We start from the raw sequence: 21,398 nt of genomic DNA, 5'->3' as shown, positions 1-21,398 counted from the left end.
CAAAACTAAGCACAAAATGCCTTTTTCTTATAAAAAGTGGTGATTAACTGTAGAAGCCGATGCTGCTGATACTTTTCAATCAATTACAAGTTAGGCAGATTAAAGAATTTTTTTGTAGAACTACAGTAGACAAATGATGAAGTTTTATGGCGTTCTGTGAATTTATCTTTTGAATGAGTTAGCTACTGATGCATTTTGATCGATAAGTGAAGAGGAACAGTAACTACAGTTCCTCAAAGATAAATAAAGATAATTAGATTGCACTAAGATTTACAGGACTTATAATAGGTAATTAGTCATGGTAAGTTCTGACTCATGGTCATAGTCATTCGCAGTTTAATGCATATGTCGGCAACATTAATAATGCACTACGCCAATCGGGTCGTCAACCACATTTGACATTTTGTTGACAACAACGATATGTGGTACGACGAGTGCGAAACTGCGATGCCGTTTCGAAAATAGGCATGTATATACATTATGCATTCCCACTATATTGAGTTGTACTCTAAGGCCACTTAGTTCTCTTGATTTTTTTTTTATAAAATTAACATCAACTGTATCTGGTTTTCTATATGCTTAGATGCAATGGCATTTTTCTGTTTCGAGTTTTACGTCCGGAAACGCCGTTATACATTCTACGAAACAGTTAGCTCTCAGCATGAAGTAAAGTGAGTCTATGCCCGGCTTCGAACCCGGACCACAACGCATCCCTAGAATAAGCAGATAAATCCGTTACCGACTAAGCCTTTACAAGGACCCCTTTTACCTCACCCCGGCTTATACAGCTCCCATGTAATATAATTAAATGAAATTACTTTTACTGTGTTTTTTAAATTCTAACTTTGAGATTAGCGAAACTGTGGCAAAAACAAACCGATGTTTTTCTTGTTTACAGTAAGCGTTCATTGAATTGCATATGGTTCCATATTTAAAAACTGACGAAAGAAAAATGTCTTAAACTACACTAAATGTTTGATCGATGTGCATCTGAAAAATTTTCGCGGTTTGACTGCACTAAAATTTTTAGTCAACATCTCCTTGTTAGAACAACGGAGTTGTTTATATAGCTCCTGGACCATGAGCTCAATTTTCCTCTACATTCTGAAAAGGTTAACACTATTTCTGTTTACCTATTTTATCGTTGTGGGAAACTACCAATTTGAAATTAGTTGGCCTAAAATGTATACTACCCGGAGCTCGAGCAACGCCAAATACGAAAGACGTAATCCATGTCATCGCTTTTCAACTCTAACTATGCCTCAGTGAACGTACATGCTTTGCAATAAATTGAAGCTTCGCAACATTTAGAGTCCATTAGGGTACCCGCAGAAAACCAAGGCTTACTCATATCAAAGCGAGCAGAGAGGTCATTAGATAGCGACTTATAATCCTTTTCGTTGAGGCTTTCTGTCTCTCTCAATTCCTAGATCGCTCCCAGCCTGTATCTACGTGGGTATTAGGGTGCAAGACCGGCCAGCATGTAGAACAGTGTGATTTCCACATCTAATAAACATTTATAGATACATATGTATGAAGAAGGAAGGAAGGCTAATCCATATGGTGTTTGTGGCCGGATTTACACTTTTACAAATAGCACTAAACGTGTAGCTTGAAATTTCTAGGCCTCGTGTTTTCACATATGCCAACGTAGCGTATGTTTTTAAGGAACTTGATTTAGTAAGATTCACATGTAAACAGAGAGATCCAAGATGTGTTATCCTGACCATGTGCCCACCGCTCCAATTTTTTTGCCGAGTTTTTTATAATTTACATTAGCTATTTATATCATATAGTACACCATTTTCCCCTAAGTGGGCCGTTTTTCAAAGCATCGAATATACCTTAAATTGCCACAGTCAATTGGACAGCTAAATCAGATACAGCATCTTGAACAGCTTCTAGATTTTGACTGAATCTAAAACACGACGTAAAATAGTATACGGTCCAAGGATGCAGTGTGCTACCTTCAGTCCTTCCGTATTTTTCCACTATTAATGTAAACTTTACAGTACTCTGTACTTAATAATAGCTGCGATTTCACGTTCTTCAAACTATTGTGTGCATATTTAATATATTGTCTGCAATGACAACTATTTCCACAGCTGACCCTGGCATGGCTTATCTACATTCGGCGTTCTTTCTATTACTCGGATTTGTTGACTGATGCTGACAACTTCTAATTATAGTGGAAGGTCTTTGAGGGCTACAGTTTCTTTTAATTTATGCGTTTATTCAAGTATATTATATGTTTTCAAATGAGGATTCTTTCTTTTGAACGGAAGAGTTCAAATACAGGCATAGATCTGCTAATGGACCACAGCTGCAAAATACCTCTTGCGCTAACACGTCAATATAGAAAAAAACGATTGTGTGAAAAAGTTTAAGTACATTATGAAATATACTGTACTTTGTTTATATTTATTTAAACTGTATTTTGTTTTTAAAGGACACTTTGATCATTTTAAACGTTCTCCAGAAGTAAACCAACAATACCTCTCCTCACAGTGTAACACTCACTCGTTTCATTTTCGAAATCGTTGTTTTCGAGCTTTATCAGTAACTAATAGCAGTCGAATGCAAGCTTATATATATGTAACGGTTTTATGAACGTAAAAATCTTCTTAATAAGAGTGAAACGATTTGAGTTTAGCACAAATCAACCTAAATTAGAGCTTTGGTAAAATATATATTGCCACTAATCCATGTAGACAATTATTTAACTGAACTTATTCAGCAATTTAGATAATTGAGACTATATCCATCCACAGGGGCACCCACACAACAAGTTAATCACGGTGCCAAACAAGCTTCTTGTATTCGCCTAACACGCACACACAAATTTCCAGTCGCTCCTCTGATATTCGGAAATGGGAATAGAAGATTTCGTTCGCACCTCGCTAGTAGCCTAATAACGGGAGGTTGTCTCCCAGCCGGTCCGTTTAACTGACCCCATTGTGTCTCCGATGACGATGACCGTTGTGGCGGAAGCTGCGTGAAAGCTGTATAGTATGTGGTCGGTTTGGTGGATTGAATAAATTACCTCCGGATAATGACTCTATAGGGAATATCTAGCGGAATTCACGCAAGTACCTAGCATATCTGTTAGGAGACTAATGAAGCTTACCACAGAATTGCTTGTACGTGCGTTGCCAAATGTATCATTTTGATTATCGATTAATACAAATGTTTTCACATGCATTCTTACATCAGCTGACTATTATTAATCGAAAGCTGTATCTGCTACGAGAAAAAATTTTCAACAGCATTCCTTACTACAGTAGGAACCATTTGCTAATCACAAGCTACCATTTCACTGCCGACCCACAGGTACTAAGCATGTTGCAACAATGGAAAGGCTGTGTGCCTTTCGAAACACAGAACATGCTTGCCGAAACTAAAAAAATAGCAAAAGCTATAAACATGCATTGTCACTTATGCATCGTTAGCTACAGCATCACACGTTAGCCCACAATAAATCAAGTTTAGTAACAAACCAACTATGGATGACATTTTATTATCGGCCTTTCAATGATAGTTCGCCTATTGAAATACTACACATTACCTAAAAAAGATGTACGACCCCATGGACTAGTTGCCTATTGCCAGCCAAAACAGAGGAAATAACAAAAACGGTTTTTTAGAAGCGACGGTAGTTTTAGGACTGCTTCCGGTGCTTTCATCGTTGTATGTTAAAGTTGTCCTCTTTATACGAAGTCTAGTAAAAAAGCGTGTAATATAAAAAAACTACTTATCTTCTCAGTCGCCGCTTGGTCTTTTTCTCTGGTTGATCGAGCGGATTATGTAAGGCGCGTTACAGGAAAAGAGGTATGCATTGTTACGATAGTGTTTCTAAAATATACGGACTAGATGTAGGGTTAAGACAAAGTAATACGAGGTACGTATCACGATTCTACTTCGTCTCCAAGGAAAGTAGCTTTGTGAGCGTGGCGTATTTGAAACATTCAACATTATAGCGTTCGTTGCAGGACAAACAAGACTTTTATTAGAAGAAGAACTTACTGAACCTGTATGTGTAATTTGGATGCTCTTTTAATATGTATTAGTATTATTCGACTAAAACTTTAGAATTAGGTAATTTAACTAGAAAATTGTATTCGTTAATAAAAACAAAAAAAGGTTATCAGAAAAAGAGTTTCATGCTGGACCAATTAATCCATTGTCCATTTTTGGATTAATTTCACCATAAGGTTAACAAATTATCCATTTATAGTTAGCTGTCTCATTATTCTCAAAAATATGATAACTGTTACAATAGATGTTATGTACTCGTATACTAATACGAATTAACACCATAATGATTGTCCATCCACGCCTGCTTAAGGTTCTGCTCCTTGACGTATCATAGAAGTAGAAAGCTGCGCTTTTAAATGTAGGGTAAAACTCAACCCGTCGCTAAGATTTGAGTCATGGTGAACGGGGTAATTTGTTGGGAGTTGTAGTGGCTCTTGGCCTTGGTTCCCCGGATTGGGCTGGGCTAGAAAGTTGAAGGGCGACGAGGTAAGTGGGTTAAGCCGATAGTCGCCGGACAGCGTATCGATGGGGATGCGGAAACGAGATCTGGCAGCGAGTGCAGTTATACACATGACGTATATAGGTAGTCCGAGCCGAGCTGCGTCTGCGGGTGTTTGGTCGGTCACGTGAGAGGGCTGGCAAGAAGGGCGATCACGGTACGTAGTTATCAGACTACTGATCGGTTCCATTCAGTAACACAAGTTCTTAATCCTTACAGCCCGCTCCTCGTCTTGCAACAAGCAATGAGTGACTCGAGTGAACACTTCACGCCGTGGGTAGCGTGACACTTTCACGCCGTCTGGCGGCTCAAAGAGGACAAGTCGAGTCGACACAACGCAATGGAATAACAGAACCGACGAACAACAATCGACCTACGAACAACTGGACAGGGTTGTTGTTGCAGTTGTTGATTGCGGCGGTTGGGGCCTCTACGCCGCAGAAGCGTAGTAGAGCTGAAACACAGTGGTAGTGCCGGAGGCGCAGTGGGCGTAAGAAGATGTTGGATATCGATGTTGCAGTTATAGCCGCACCGATGACACTGGTGCGGTCAGTAACAGCGGCAGCAGTTAGTATGAGTTAAGGGATTCACCTTCATTAAGCTAAGTGAACTTGTGTGTGGCATCGGTTGTGAAGTCTGCTAATCTTTGCAAGAACACTACTGCTTGACCCAACTGCGACCGACATGGATTCGGCCGGATTACGCGCTGTTCTTGACCATTCTCCGCTTTTCCCAATGGCTTCCAGCATCACTCTTCTGGCGCGCCGACATTTGAAGATCTAATCATTATGATCTGTATTTCTACACAGATAGCAAATAGCTCTGCGCTGTAAAAAAAAAAACTTTATAAGGGAAAACACTATGCCGAATACCTCAACGCATATATGAACTAAACCACAGTTATTTTTTAGTGGTCGCCTCAGGACTGCTTCGATCATTGGAACATACATACTGCATTTTTTATCTTTACGCTTACGTAATTAGCTAAAATGTATATATGTTTAGAATAATAATCTTTAGCGATAACAGCATAGCTTATACACCGATGCTTCTATATAGCAGTATAAATGCATTAACGATGTCGGAAAATTCGTTAAGCAATACGATCTGGTACTCATCCTATATCCTAATCGTTGTTTTACTAGCTATTATAGAATTTTTTTAGTCTCTAGTTTTTGCCGTGTATGGGTGCTGTCGTGACCCTTGGAGTCTTCGTGTATTAGCGGCTTTGATTATTTTGCTAAATTTTCAAGTGATTTCTTAACGGCCAGTGATCTGCCTAAGTGATCGTATATATATATATTTATATATATATTTATATTTATATATATGTGTGCACAATTGCCGTTATCTCTTGTATTTTTTCCCGCAAAGTAGTAGCGGCGTCTCTCAACACAGGTACAACACAAGTTGCAGAATGCGCTTGTGATTTTCTCGTCTCCTGTCGCTGAGAGCGTGGGGCTATTTTGCTTTCAATTATTTTATAGTCAGCAACAGTCTGTAGGATGCAGTAGACACCACTTTTTAAAAAAGCTGCTTTTAAGGAGAGCGTGACCAGTGTCTAAACGGTAAAAGTGTAATCAGCGTTCCTCACGTCTGTTATTTTCGTCACGTAATTATGGATCTCCGCTCATGTTTTTGTATTATATATACTTTATTTTCTAAGTAAAAAAGAATAGCAATATTCATAAATGCTAAAAATTGGATAGATTATACCTGATCTAGGTTACTTTCATGATTCGAAATTATCTCCAGTTAGTGTCCTTTTCTAATAGTGAGATTGCTTTTGGCATTCTTCATTCAAGTAACCTGTCTTTATAGTAACATTCAAATCAAAGATAGTAATACATTCTACCCAGCAATGAAACGCTATGCTTTTGGTATTACGTAAAGCGAAGACGTTACCTTTCGAACACAGGTATTCCGGAAAACTGGAAATATATGATTATATGCAAGATGGAAAATTGAATATGTATATCAGTCTTCACTAAGGTAGGTGACGAAAGATAAGAACGCAATTATGTCTGTTGTGGCTGATGCGGGGCTATCCGGAGTGCATACGTGGCTTCGTTGAAGCGATACGGCGCTATAAGTTCGGTTTCATGTGCATTATAAGTTCAGGTATGGTTCAGATGAAGCAAGTTCAGCTCTTGCAGAAGTTGCCCCCACACTTTTCGAGAAAGGCGACACCGACGCCCAAATAGACCAACTAAAAACTTTTCGTAACATTATAATCTGTAGCGAGTGGTTGTTCGTTCCTTCGTAATGCTCGTTAAACAGGGCCGAAAGTTACGCATTAAGCTAGTTATAGAATCAAGAACGAATCTTTATGTGCGGATATCGTACAAAATACTTTAAGGTAACTTAAGTGGTTTTCACCCGTCGGAAAGTGATTCTTTCTTAATACTATAGTTACGTGTTAGTGCAGAACGTCCGAAACTGTAGCCCAGCGTCCACACTTACCACTGTTTGAAATTTCTTCGTATACATGGAATGCGCTAGGATCTCTCACTAGTAGCCATTAGATCTGTATCGTTCATTCCAGGCCTGTCCTAACCCTGAATAGACCCTATGTATGCTTTACACTTAGCGTTCTTACTTGAAAATTCTTTTCTAGAGTTTTCAGAATTTCAGAGTTTGTGGCACCACTGTAAGGGGCAGAAAAACCGAGAAAGAGCATTCCACAAGCTTGCTTCGTTCTTAAGTCGTCGACTCTAGCGACAAAATATACTATATATAGTTGGAATATAATCTAAATGTCAGGTAACTGAAGAAATTCAGCCTGGTGACAGCTTCTATGTGTGCAGCTTCGACCTAGTAATGGTGGCGTTACAAAAGGTTTTCGAAGTGTTACACAGCGTAACCCGCATACGAACTTTTATAATTGGTTTCTGGACATTCCACTACACAAAGCCACCTCATATAGTATTCATTACCAAGATAGAACGTTTTTACGGGTCTCTTAATTGAGCCGTTCAGATATAGCCAGCAGCATTGTGCCATCATTGGTTGAGGAAACAACTCTTGCTTTTACAGAGGCGTGAGCGAATCTAATAGTTAGAAAATGTTTTGTATTCGAGAGACCTTCATAACGGTATGTTGTCCCATATTAAGTTTTTCATTTTTATTAAACTATATATATATATACATATATATTAAACTTAAACTAGACAGTGCTTACACGCTCCAGTACTTAACACCAAGCAGAGCGATAAAACACGTGTCGGTCACTGTTCACCTGTGTCAAATCCTTGGGAACGTGTGACGTTGTCTTATATAAGGGATCGGGTCGGCAAGGGTGTTATTACGAAGAGGCACTATGGACGACGACGACAGCATCAAGAGAAGAGAATACGGTGCTGGAGGGACGAAGGAATGGAGCAGGAAACTTGAAAGGGTCGGAAGAAAATTGCAGGAAAAATGAAGCCTCGCGACAGAGGTGTTCAGACGGAGGTGATAAATGAAGTTGTAACAGTTTTATAGAGAGTCTAAATGAGCTCTTAGGGAGGGCGGTAAGTTTCTCATAAGGGCAGAGTTGCAACACGTGTAATTTCTATCTTCAAGGAAAGTTAACGTGAAAGGTAAGTGCCTGTTCTGTCAAAGCGGTCATGAACAAGCTACGCGCGATAACCATGGACGTATCTGAAGAGAGATATCACTTACAGCTGCGCAAGTGTTTCTTTAACACAGTTCGTGCATTTTTCTAATTCTGCATAACTGTTTTGAAATAGTTGGTCTTAAAAGTTCTAAGCAAGCCAACTTAGTAAGACGCGAGTGAAAACACACAGCTAAAAAACTATTTTCTGTAGTATATGTACTTGAACGTTAACTAAACGTGACATCATTTGTGAGATCAATCGTGACAATTCGACAGGTTTACCGATAATATATATATGTATTTATAATAAAGCTTTGATGATGATGTTTTTTTTCAATTTCAATCTGGAATCCGATAAAAATGTCAGACTGTGTTCCTTTAGCAGTACCTTGGTTGCAGGACCGGTATACAGTAACGCATGGTCGTATGATTTAAGCATTACACAGTTGTTTTCGTACCAAAGAGACGACTCAGCCCGTAGCATCAGATGATGCGAAATGCATAAAGGATTTCGTCACTGTATGCACGTTGTACCGCTGGTTATGCCGGCGCTCTGCTGTTGGGCAACCTGCTCCTTTTTAACAGCAACAAATGTACAACATGGTTGTAATGAATCTATATAGATGCTATCACAAAAATAGGAAATTCTCATGACGCAATTAAGTTGTAAATTGTGTCTGCCTAATGGTCTGAGGCACATATAGGAGATTCATGTTAAATACCAAGAATAAATATCGTGGTCGTCGTGCTGACGCGAAGACAAGGCCGTCTGACGCAGTAAGAGCGGTTTTGAACGTGAAGATTGAACCAATATGTTTTGGAAAGTAACGCACAATTCCGCTACAATCTGATAATCATTTTCGTGTAAATTGTTTAAAAAGTAAACAATTCGATGAGGAGGAACCGGCGCTTTTGAGTAGAAGCCGTCGATTCACGCTCCAGTATCTAAGTACATAAGCATGAAAGAATTCAGTTTTACGAATGTAGATATTGCAAAGAGTTCAAACAATGCAATTGGCCAAAGGTCACGAAAAGAAAAAAATACTGTCTGTTGCCATACGAGCGGAGGGCGGCGGCAGTTTACTCTGCTTCATCTATACTCATTTTTGCTATCAACTTAATTTTGCTCTTCATTAAGGTCTGTATTACACAATGCGGATGTTTTTTTTTTTGAAAAACCCGCCTCACGAGCGAGTGTAGATATATATACATTGGCATAAGCAGAGAACTGATTAATCGTAGTCGGTGCATGTTATTCGAATAGAATATCCTTAATTGGCGCTAGTGTTTTACCTCTTGGCCCGCACATCCAGCATCTCATCTTGGCTACCATATATGTATAATACAATCTGTATTCCATATGTAGTAGTAAATGTGTCTGGTATATTTCGACCATGATAATTCGACTGAGGAGCAATATTCAAAACGGTTACTACGACACATGATTACTGAATGCCAATTATAGAATATATATTATTTAATTGTGTTAAGTAAGTAACAATCGTCTGGCATTTTTAGTCATTCCACTAAATGGTGAAAATAATAAAAGGGCTCTCTGCATTTAAGGCTAGAACGAACTCTTCGTGCGCCAGGCGCTATTTGTACCCTTCTTATAATGATAGTAGTCATTTTTCGCTGCCGTGAATGGTAAAGCTGTACCGTATGTTTTTCATCAATTAATTTATTTATTAGTTAGTTTAATTAGTTTAGCTAATTTTTGTCAATGTACATAGTGAAAGCTATGTGAATGTCAAATATCCGAATTCAAAGAATAAATAAAAGAAGAAAACACCAACTTGCAAATAGGCTGCTCACGTAGGACGACAAATTCATCGGTGTCCGCGCATACGGATACAGCTTATTAAAGGAAACGAGCGCATTTTTTTTAAATTTGTCTAATTCTTATTTTTTTTTTTTATGGCTAATAATGTTTAATAGCACTATAGAGAATAAAGTAGCTGCCGTTGCCGTAGTGGCAAGTATCAAAAAAAGACTCAAGCAGCTTAGTATATAATAAATCATGTACGAAAATATAAGGTCCACACTGTTATTTCGCTTGCAATTAATATTCATTAGAAAAGTTCCTTATAGACCCGTTAATAATTCTTGACTTGCGTTCACGCTAGATAATAAGTAATCGCGATTTTTTTCACTAAGTAGAAAATACCACATGCTTTATTTTATGTTATTTATTTTCCGTCAGTGCTCATGACTCTTTTCGTTTCCTGATGTGTGCATCTTGCCAGAAGGTGGCAAGTTGCGTTTCGAAGTTTTTTTAACCGTGTTCTGAGTTACGTAGCCGTAGTCAAAAGTAAGATTATGAGAGTGATTGCTCTGTGAATGGAAAGGTGAGCGTGCGTCTGTCGGTGTAAAATCTAACGACTATAGAAAGGTACAGAAAAGCCCTCATTTGAAACCATCATCAAGGGAGCAAGCACCAAGGAAGCCTTGGAGATGTCTGCTATTCGTGGCCTTACGTCGCCATGGAGAAAAATCACCTGAGTTCATCTGTCGAGCTTTTTCTTTTGAGTAGTTCAAATGACTCGATGAGATTAAGTCATGTAATCGTGCCGGTCAGCTGTCTGGCTTGTAGCGAGCAATTCCCCATGAATCAGACCCTTGCGACAATGCAATCCAAGCGTGACCTTTTCTGGATAAAGTTCCATTGGACCTTGCATATTGACCTTTCTTACAAAGCGACTCATTACGACCTCTGGTTTATCTTGATGTATAGACACCACTTTTTAGCACCGGCAACAGCCACGTGCGAAAATCGGTGACTCTGGCTTGACGCTCGATACTTGACGAGGCGTTAAGATGTAACATTAAGCCGTAATTTGTTGTTGGATTCAGAAAGCTTATCAGATAACAGAACTCCAGGTTACTGAATAAAACCAGAGGACTTAAAATGGTTAACGACAGTCTTATTGCTGCAGCCCACCTTTTCAGCCATTACGCAGATCAATTTTCGGCCGCCTTGCTTCAAAGCGCTTTCAGATGCTCGTTATCAAACTCAGATCGTGGCCCAGAGCAAGGAGCATCCTCTAGGTTTTGAATACTGTTTTCACTCTTGAGCACTCCTTTTAGCAGTAGCGCCGAGGCAAGTGTCGGCAGTATTTTGGCAGTGACGAAAAACATAGTACAGAGGGCGTCGAGAAGGCACTTTTTCTTCACCTGACACATCTATGCTTGACGAATACTTTCGAGTGGAAATTGTAGCCATAATACAATATCATTAGATAACGTACGTAGGACAGGGAAAAGCGCTTTCCAACGGTATCTTAGAAATAAACAATAAGTGTAGAAAAACATAGAAAACATACTTTTGAAAAAACGTGACCCGTTTATTTTAATATGACAATTCATCTTACAGTATCTTAGTCTAGAAGTAATATTTCCATTGAAGCTGGCCTCGATTCAGATTACGTGTGCATTATGACAAATTTGTTAGTTGCCTAAAAATCACTAAAGCTAGTGAAGTAATTTTAAGAGATATTTTTAACGGTTTAAAGATGCCCCAGTTTCATTTCTCATATTGGAATAGAAAGTTCTTAATAGCACAGCGCTTGCGATGGGCAATAACTACATGTACCACTTTACTATCAAGCCTAATCTAATCCTCGAGCTTCAAACTTAATTCAATCATAAGTCTATTTATTGTCCGGCTTTGTTCAACATTTCACTCAAAAGAACTATTTTATTTGCCACACGGGCAACATAAGGGCGACCTGAGAGGGTTATGGGCAGTGGATTAGTGAGAAGTCTCCTGCTTCACCTCGAGACCGTTGGCAGTTGAATCGAATGAACTAATTGCATTCTAACGAGCTGTCAATGACACTTACACCCTCCTAATGCCTCGGGATATTTAGGCAAAGTTTTAGCAAAGTTTCTAGCCCGCTTCATGCGTTGAGAAGAATAGAAGAGGAAGAACATCATAACAGCTGCCTCCGCTTACAGAGCAAGGATCAGGAAAGCAGGATCCCCTGTACAAGGCAGCTTCAGAAGGAGACCTCCACGACGGGAAAATAGCCAGGTTGCACTCTAGGATTGGCCCGATCCATAAGCCGCCCCACAGGGTCCACTAATGCTCAAAGTTTTGCTAATTACGAGCCACCAATGCCATTGCAGTCACGCCACGACAAAATAAAAGCACGGCACACTAACCGGAACCTGGTTCGAAATCGCGATGGCAAGATAAATTTTTCTAAAGATTTTCAGAAGATCTAGACCTCATTAAATTATGAGGTTTTTGTCTGTTGTTGTCTATACACGACAGACACGAGATCCGTGTAGGCAAAAATATTGCCTGGACGGGCGGTGCTTTTTCTGAAATGGTAGAAGTATTCGTGAAAGGTGGAGCAAATCTTCAACGTGAGATTGGGCTCTGCGATGTCCGAATGATTTTCCCTACTTGGCTCCATAATCATGAAATACAAATCATCAAACTTATTGGGCTGTCCATAGCTGTTTTGCCTATCAGGAACTTATTCAGCTTACATACCGTACGAGGTAAGACAACATTATTCTTATATTTAGTTAACTTCATAACGGTACTTCGCAAGCGTCTCAACGGCTGATTTGCATTATCATACCTAATCGCATAATCAGTAGCTGATTCAAGAGAATCGATGGTAGAATATGCTAGGCCGCACACAACCCTCTTTGAAGCTTTAAAGTTACCCTTATTATGTAACAATATGGCAGGAAGTTACTAACCTTTAATGCCTAAAACACAATCGAACATCAAAAACTATATTCTTAAAATAAAATATCAAAAAAACTGATTACTAAAACTTTTGTAGATCTGATTAGTTGCGTTATGTGTACATTAAAGTCAACTTGAACAATTTTCTTTATACCTAAATTTTTTATTAGGCAAAAGGACGCTTAACATCGTTCATGTCATAGGCGGAAACCTCATTTTTAATTCTACCAAGTTTGGATTTCAGAGTAGTATACTACTTTTAAGACACCGACGTACGATACTGTCTATGGTACACTGGAGCATTTTATAGGAAACGTTGTTGATAATCGCGCAATTAATTTTAATATTATCAGCGTATTTGAAGTGCTTTACATCTCTAGGAAGATATCGGTTTCTTTCTTAAAGAAACGTAGCTTATAAGGAGGGAAAAACGCAATCTCCCGAAGATGACCAAAGATAGCTAGACAACACTGCCTTATTTTATTGCCAGCCTTGATCTGGTTTGAGGGCTTGATTAAATGAAAATGAAGCTACATTAACTCATCATAATTTAGAGTGGTGTTATAAATATCGAGACGTTTCTCCAATGACAGGTTATGGAGTATTCTATTGAATGTGTGTGCTTTTCTGACTGAAACAGTGTCAACTTATTTATGTACTATACCAATTTGGCACATGTTTAAAAATCGTGTGTAATAAATCTCACTTGTGTTGAGTCTAGCTAATTGTTTTTATTTACAAACTAAACTTTATTTGAAAATGTAAATCACCGACATTCTATAAAAGAGTGGTTTATTTAGGACACAGATGTGCAATTTTCGACATTGTTTTTAAGGGGGTTACTATCCTTCATCAGAGTAAACCAGGTACAACATAGTCTATAGACGACCTTTTGGACATGGCCTTCATTTAAGAAATCGCATGTATCTTTTCACGAATATGATTACATTTTTCGGTTCAAATGGCTTCAGAGATTAAAAGTCGCCGTTTCGGAGAGAACGGCGGCGATGTTCGGGTGATATAGGGGCTTATTGCTGCGTGCAGAGGAGAACAGAAAAGGGCATGGACACTACTGATACAGGAAAAAGATCTTCGGCACAATTAAAAAATCAGCAGACACCCTTCTAATCAAGCCTTGGTTCAGTTGACGTCTCAAATCCCTTTACGGCTCTTGACAATCTGCAGGATGAAGTGTAGGACATTTCTAAATTCTATACATTTCGACTTCAGTGCGTGCGATTTGGTTCTGGTTTCTTTAATATGCACGATCATTTTGCTTAAAGCGTGCGGTAAAATGTTCAATCAAATACAGACCAATTGTTCGCTCTGTTACAGTCGCTGAACTCAGTTTACCATATAAGGGCAGGCAGCAATCCCTTCACAATGAACCGTTGCTTACGTAGAACTGCGGATAACAATAGCGATTTTCTCAAGATACCGCAAAGAATAGCATTTTTATTTGTTTATATGTTATTTAAGATGGGGCAGTGTTTGCCGTCTTGTCACGGTATGTAGGTATTGCGATAAGCTAGCTTTATAGTTAAAATATACTGTTATTATAATAACGGTTTAAAAATAAGTGTTTGCTCTTAATGTTTTCCCGTGGACCAACGGTTATATATAGCTATCAAGAATTATTACAGAGACATCAATATCACAACAGGTATTTATTGTAGTGCACATATACCGAGCACGACTACCGCATTCCCTGGGTTGGTAATCATTCATTCATTGGAATAGTTAAACTACACGCTTAGTAGGTAATAGGGGCCTCGGGTTTTGCAGCAAACCTAAACACCGTTTAGGTAGACACACATTACTTGTTACCGATGCTACTCTACAGGACTTGACCGTTTCGTAGATCGGGCAATGCATATAGTAAACGTATTGACGAAAATATGGTCAGGGTTAATTGGTGTTTTCACCATATTTGGGATGAGTCTTTACCGGATACGGTCGGCCTATGGATGGTCAAAGTTGCATCGTCGCAAAAAGACGTCACACACGTGCAACCTTTCGTTCGAGCTTAAGTGCATAAAACAGCCATAGTCATAGGGGTAATATTTAAACAGAAGAGAAAAACTTTAGTAACAATGAGCACACTAAATGTGGGAGTGATTTTGTTTGCGGTTGTGCCCCCAAACACCGATGCCCACGGGTCATTTGAGGAGACAGAGCTATATCAACTTGTATATTAGAGATCCCTAAACCATGGAAACCACCGAAATTACAAAGACCTACGAAAAAACACGGAAACCATATCTTCAACTGTTCAACTCAACTTCACTTCAACTGGTAAGCAGCACACTAACTGATTTATGTCTTATCTATGGTGATGGCATGTTCCAGGGGAGTCCTTTGATGACGATGGTTTTACCAGTTATCCAGGATACGTTACACTTGTATCGATCTGTTGCGAACTCAGTTCGTGGGCAACTCATTTTTGGTCTTCTTCTTCTTCATTTTCAGGGCTTTAATTCTAGTTTCAACCATAGCGCATGCTTTAAGGCTGGCCAATGCCGTACCACATGATTCTGTCTTGTTCTTGCGCGATCGCAGCCACTCTTACTTCCCCTTGAGGTTTCAGGGCGCAGTTGTTTCCTCTATAGAATTTTTGCTACTCGAATGGTACTCACAATTTTCTAAATGCAAAAACTTAATTTCTAAACTTCGATTTTCAACGATAAACAATATCTTTAACCTCATTAGCACAGTATCAGCTTATGATCGGGAAAAGTTATTAACGTTTTTTTTACTTCACTTGAAAACTTCGAACAAGCAGACTGATATATCGTGACCGGAAGGTCATTGCAATACCTTCGAAAACCAAGCAGGTTAATGCTGATATTCGAAGGGACGAAAAGGATGAGTCATGCGAAAATGTCGAAACTTCCAAAGTCATTTAATTGTTGGGTGTAACTTTTAACCCGGAGCTGTCAGAAAACTAGCGTACATTATGTTATTATATATTAGTACGAAGTGACGCATTTGTAGTGAAGCCAGCTGTCATTTGAAATCAATTAAAGTAAGCAGGTAGACACTGGAAAGCGGAAAGCAAGGTTTGAATTTCTTGTAATATGTTACTCTGTGGTTGAATAGAGGGGAAATAGATCGAGTGGTTGTAGATACAGTATCTCGTTTAGTTATTTCGCGAATGCATACATTAAAGTAATATGCATCTCATTCATGGCTACTATGTATGTTTATTTAATAATCAGCTATAAAAAGTACAAACGCCACTATTGGCCATTACATGAAGCATAAGATAAGTACCTTTAGCTTAAATAGTACAATGAAATTTGCTCATTCCCTGAGCGTAAGTGATTTATCATTCTTGGAGCTTTTGGTGACACAGGTCCGTTAAACTGGAATACATTGGCACTATGCCGTATTTGCATTGTATTATCTGGTTGGCTGTACCTTAGGTTATTCTTATTTGAGCCTTGGAATGCTTCCGTATTTATGTCGTATGTTTTCGTGTTGAAGTGCGAGTCTTTCATGAGTCTTATTCGAGAAAACAAATTTTGACCTCATTAGACGGAATGGTTTTAGAGGAATGTATTATACATAAACCCCATATAGTAGAAGGTTGCCTTAAGTTCGGGTCCTCATAGCATATAGATAGATTCGTCGCCATTGTACGCAAGTCACTGTTAAACGCTTTCTACGTTAGCGTGAAGTACAAACAATACTCATCAAAATTTAATTAGTAGACTTTTGTTGGGATTTTCGCAACACCGTTTTCAAAAGGGACTCAATGAAGTGTATTTTTAACCTTTACGTGTATTTGATTTATGACGCAAGAAGCACCTTTGGTTACTTGTTTTCTTTCAGATTTCTACAGTAAATATGGACGTCTCAACAGACTAAAACAAAAAGCTTGTCCTTTTTTCGGGGAATTCAACTCCTTCATAAAATAGGCTGATGGATCTTCTGTTTACCGTATACTCACATTAGACCTTCGAAAATATGCCTACGCCCCTGTAGTATATCTAAATTAGATTTCAGTCTTCTATGGAAGTTTCGCTCATCGCTTAAAAGGCTCAGCTGAAAACATATAGAAGAAAACCATGGCATTCGAGTACAGATATTTCTAGCTAGGATATCGATCACTTACGCAATTTGGAATTATTCGTCAAGATTTTTATCTGATCAAGAAACACACACAATGTAACAAACTGAGTTACTCTTTGACGGGATGTTTATCGTAGAGGGTAGTGCCTTGAGGTTGAACGCATGAGATCCCAGCACTAAAAATACGTCCAGGTTTCTTTAAACAAAATTGCCAACCCATCTGCAGGAGGTTTGTGTTCATAATAGAAACGCTGATAAGCTTCTGTCCAGTATCTTACGCTAAATGAATGCTTCATCTAGATTATGTCCTTCTCTGGTTTGTCAGAAACAGTAGTCGGTGTTGTCTCCGAAGGATCCAGGACAAAACAGAAGATCCAGAACAAGTGTTCAGGTAGAAACGGTAGATAGAAGAATACATCAAATGCCTCAAAAAGCCACTCCTGACTCTTCTTGAAATTCATATGGATATTTGGATCTGTTGCGAAAAAGGACTATAAAATCCCATAGGAATAGAGGACACAAAACAGAAATTAACTGAGTTACAACCCTTACTCGTTCCCCGTCTTTTTGCACCTTTCAGTGCAACATTTAAACTGGCTACATTTTCTTTCGTGTCTGGCATGTTTTAACGAATCATTAACGGCGCGACACGTATCAATATTTCCCTATTCAGGATCATTATCGCTCGGAATGAATTATTAAAAATTACTTGTGGTCGGCTTTGGGCTATGGGACCGCTATTAAATTGGATGCTAGTCTACGAAGAATAGATTTGTTGATGCGTGCAGTAACCCTATTCAATTATTTGTTTTTATTAAATGGCTTATAAACGGATGGCGGAACCTAATGGCGGAGTGAGAACATAGCTCTTACAAAACTTGCATAATTCGTTACGAAACATCTGCCTCTGTGTGTATAGAATGATATGCCACAATATCGGTTGCTTTCCGCAATGAATTTCATTTGATGACCCGATTATAACTAAATCAGTCAGCTCCTTTCAGAGTAAATATGTCGTCATTCTAAAAAAGGCACTATCCGTTTTTAGTCTAGCAATCAGGTTATTTGATATTTCTTTTACGGACATTTTGTTTACATTTATTCGCCAAATGTTGGTAAATATTATAAGGAAACTTCGGACAGAGTGTCTGTATCATAATGTAAAAATTCCCTCAAACCTTTAATTAGAAATATATGATTATACTTGACCATTTTTATTCTGAGTACCAATGTAATATTCCTTAGCTTGCTCGATCGCTACATCACTTAATTAAGCCTTGCCATCTCAGGACATTTGTCCTGTACGTAGAGCTCGTGCTTCTAAGGAAATTCCAATGTCATTAGTATAACCTGAATCATATCAACAAATAAAAGAAGCAACCCAATTAGCTAAAGTAAACTTTTAGATATAACAAAATATTCCTTTTCGAAACGAGTCACCCGTGAGTAATATATGTGACGAAATTGATGTTTTGTCCTGAGCATATTAACTGAACTATAAATAGTGCTAGCGCAATTATACCACACAAACTGACTGTCGAGTTTCTCACTGGGTGTCCTTTTTAACAGCCGACACTATGCAGACTCCACTCGATTGTACTCCTTGGACTGTTTTCGGCCATCGTATAATGGTAACATAGAAGGCTATCGTCGAATGGGGTCGATGAGGTAGGGGGTGGTGGATATGAATGTGCTAAATTGAAACGATCGTCTGGAGCGAATAGAGGCGCCTGTTTCTACTTTGCAAATTCGTAGATAGAGGGCATAGGATAAAGAGACGCGAAATCGAGACGGCATTTGTCCATCGGCTCATGCGTCAGTCCGTCGATCCGTTCCAGCGTCCAGTTACGAAAAATAAAATAAAAAGAAAGAAATAGAATGAAGAGAGAAAAATAGAAACAGCCTACGGAAAGCAGGGTAGAGGATATGAACTACCCGTTTCACTGCGCGTGCCCTACGTCTCGTTCTCTTCTTCCCGCTTCGTACTGCTGTGCCCCCCATCCCCCAATTGAAGACAGGCTGGAGTAGCCCTTCAGCTCAATTTCAACAGTCTCACCCCAACGGCTTGTCCGTCGTATTGGTGTAGCGCCATTCAGACAGAAGTACGTCCCACAGTCTACCTGGCCTGTTCCTGTTGTGAAACTCCCAGTAGATTTGTGAACTCAGTGATTGCCTTATGAGACCTTATGTGCAAGGGGATTGCTTATTTGCACGTGCGTCCTCAGCAAACGCTGAAACTCCAGCGTGCAGCTAGCTCATCAGTTTTGGCCGCCGTTTGCACTTTCCTCGATCGGGGATGCCTGGCTGACGTGCGGACTGATGCAACCAATCTCCACAGCATTATTTCCTGGCCGTAGTAAGCGAGTGAGTCTCGCGGGACTCCTTTGTATCCTGCACAGACGGTGCACGGGCATTCTCCTTCACGGACAATTCGTATCCTGAAGGCAACGTAGGATCCCGCACTTGAACGAGTATACCCAAGTCTCTGACTTCAACGAAAAATGCCACCAATTGAAGGATAAATGATCTAGGTTCATCCTACAAAAATACCTAACCGTGTGACATTTTCTTAATAATGTTTATTTTTTCATAGCGTTTATTTTTTTTACTAAATGTAATCAGAACCTGCAACATGGTAGCTGGTCCCAGAAGGGTTACACGTGCTTTATGGGGTTTAACATCCTTGCTCTATAATGCCAGACAGAAATATTAAGTGAGTCAGAAAGCAATAGCATTTTTTTACCTATCAAAAAGCGCAGTGTCTTATTGAACCCTAACAAAAATTTGACTGATGCGTTCGCTATCACTCCTTGCCCCTTCAACGAATTCAGTTATTCCGCCTCACCGGACATTTTCGGGCCTGCTGTTGAAGGACCTGTACAGTATTGTTACGAATTTTATTTTTCACTGATAAAAAGGCAATGGTCCGTTAGCGCCGAGTTTAGGCAGTATAATACCTGTACCCAAGCCCTTGCAAGGAACTCATGAGCAGTCGGATAACGTTATCTTCCCTGCCGGGTCTTTTTTATTCGATCGCTTGTTTGCTCAATGCAACTAAGCCGCATATAGACCCCCTGTTAATGACTTCCGGATTGTCAAACATTCTCCAATGTATAAGACTCTTCCAGTCCTTTCACACACAACTCATGGTCCTTTTCAGATGGATATTTGACTTAACTTTGGGCTTAAGCATACCTCCCGGAGCCAGCCTTTTTCTGTTGGATAATAGCGTAGAGACACAATTCCTTGTTATTGTAACAATTATGATGCAGGAACCTGGTTGCGCATTGTCTAACGCCGAAAAAGATGCTGAGAGGTAATGAGAAGCCATGCTTCTCGTGGTTTCCATTAAATTCATGGGCGTTCGATAATCCTCATCGCCCTCGGATGACCAATCAGTAAGAAGCTAATGTTTTATGTTCAGGATGCCATTTTCTCAGATAAAGAGTCCATGTTAAACACTACACAGGTATTCATACCGCTTAAAGCAATGCCTAACGTATTGGGCGTGAAGCTCGCAACATTTTTTTGACACCGGGCGAGATGTCGAGGGGTAATTAGAAGCCGCATTTTTTATGCTCTTCACTTTATTTATGGGCATTTAAGGTTCTTATCGACCTCAAATGGCCGAACCGGGTTGGGTATATCCTTCAGATCCAGGGTGGCATCCTTGAACTTGACAATTTTCTAGCGATTTTCTAAGGTAAGGGGTCCACCCCGTACGTGGCATAAACATCCCGAGTAAGTTTGGTATTTTTTGACCTAGGCAAAAGACAGAGTAAGATAAGTAACGAAAAGGCACTTTTTTTTTGCCAGGAACATTTATCTTTGAAGCTTGAAATCGAAAAATAATTTAATTACAAAAGCTTCCTTTGACGCATATTTCACGTTTTTCAGCTAAAAGATACATCTCATAAAACCAGTCGGGTTGAGGCATACGATAAATATCTAAAATCACTGAAATCCTCTGTCTGGATGTATACAGTAGAGACCGCGAATGAAGGATCAAGTAGATTTGCAATCCCGCATTTTTTTAGCTCACCTATCGTACCAGCCCGGTATTTTTTCTGCATCGTTTCTCATATCTTAAAATTATATGGCTTTACCTGTGTATTTAATGATAAGAGAGGGTTAATTACACGATGTATAGATATAGGTACAGACAATATCAGCCATAGTCTTAAAAAATAATGTGTTCCAATGCAAACCAAAAATGAATTATAAATTGAATGGTTAATTTTCGCTAAATATTTTTAGGTTAAACCCCATATAGTGAAGACTCGATTTCTAGCAGATTACGATTGTTTAGTGGTTGTTTAGGAGCTTCACTCTCTGACTGAGCGTCTCATACGTGTTTCTTGCGTGAACTGTGATCTTCGTCCGAAGGCTGTATGCAATATGTTCCAGTTACTATAACAAATAGTGGAGATAATGTGTTACAACCAAATCTAATGATTAAATAACGACTATAAGGCCACGATACTATA

The sequence above is a fragment of the Varroa destructor genome, unplaced genomic scaffold (assembly GCF_002443255.2).
Source record: "Varroa destructor unplaced genomic scaffold, Vdes_3.0 BEIS01000002.1, whole genome shotgun sequence".
NCBI lineage: Eukaryota > Metazoa > Arthropoda > Arachnida > Mesostigmata > Varroidae > Varroa > Varroa destructor.
Note: the sequence above shows the minus strand (reverse complement) of the source record.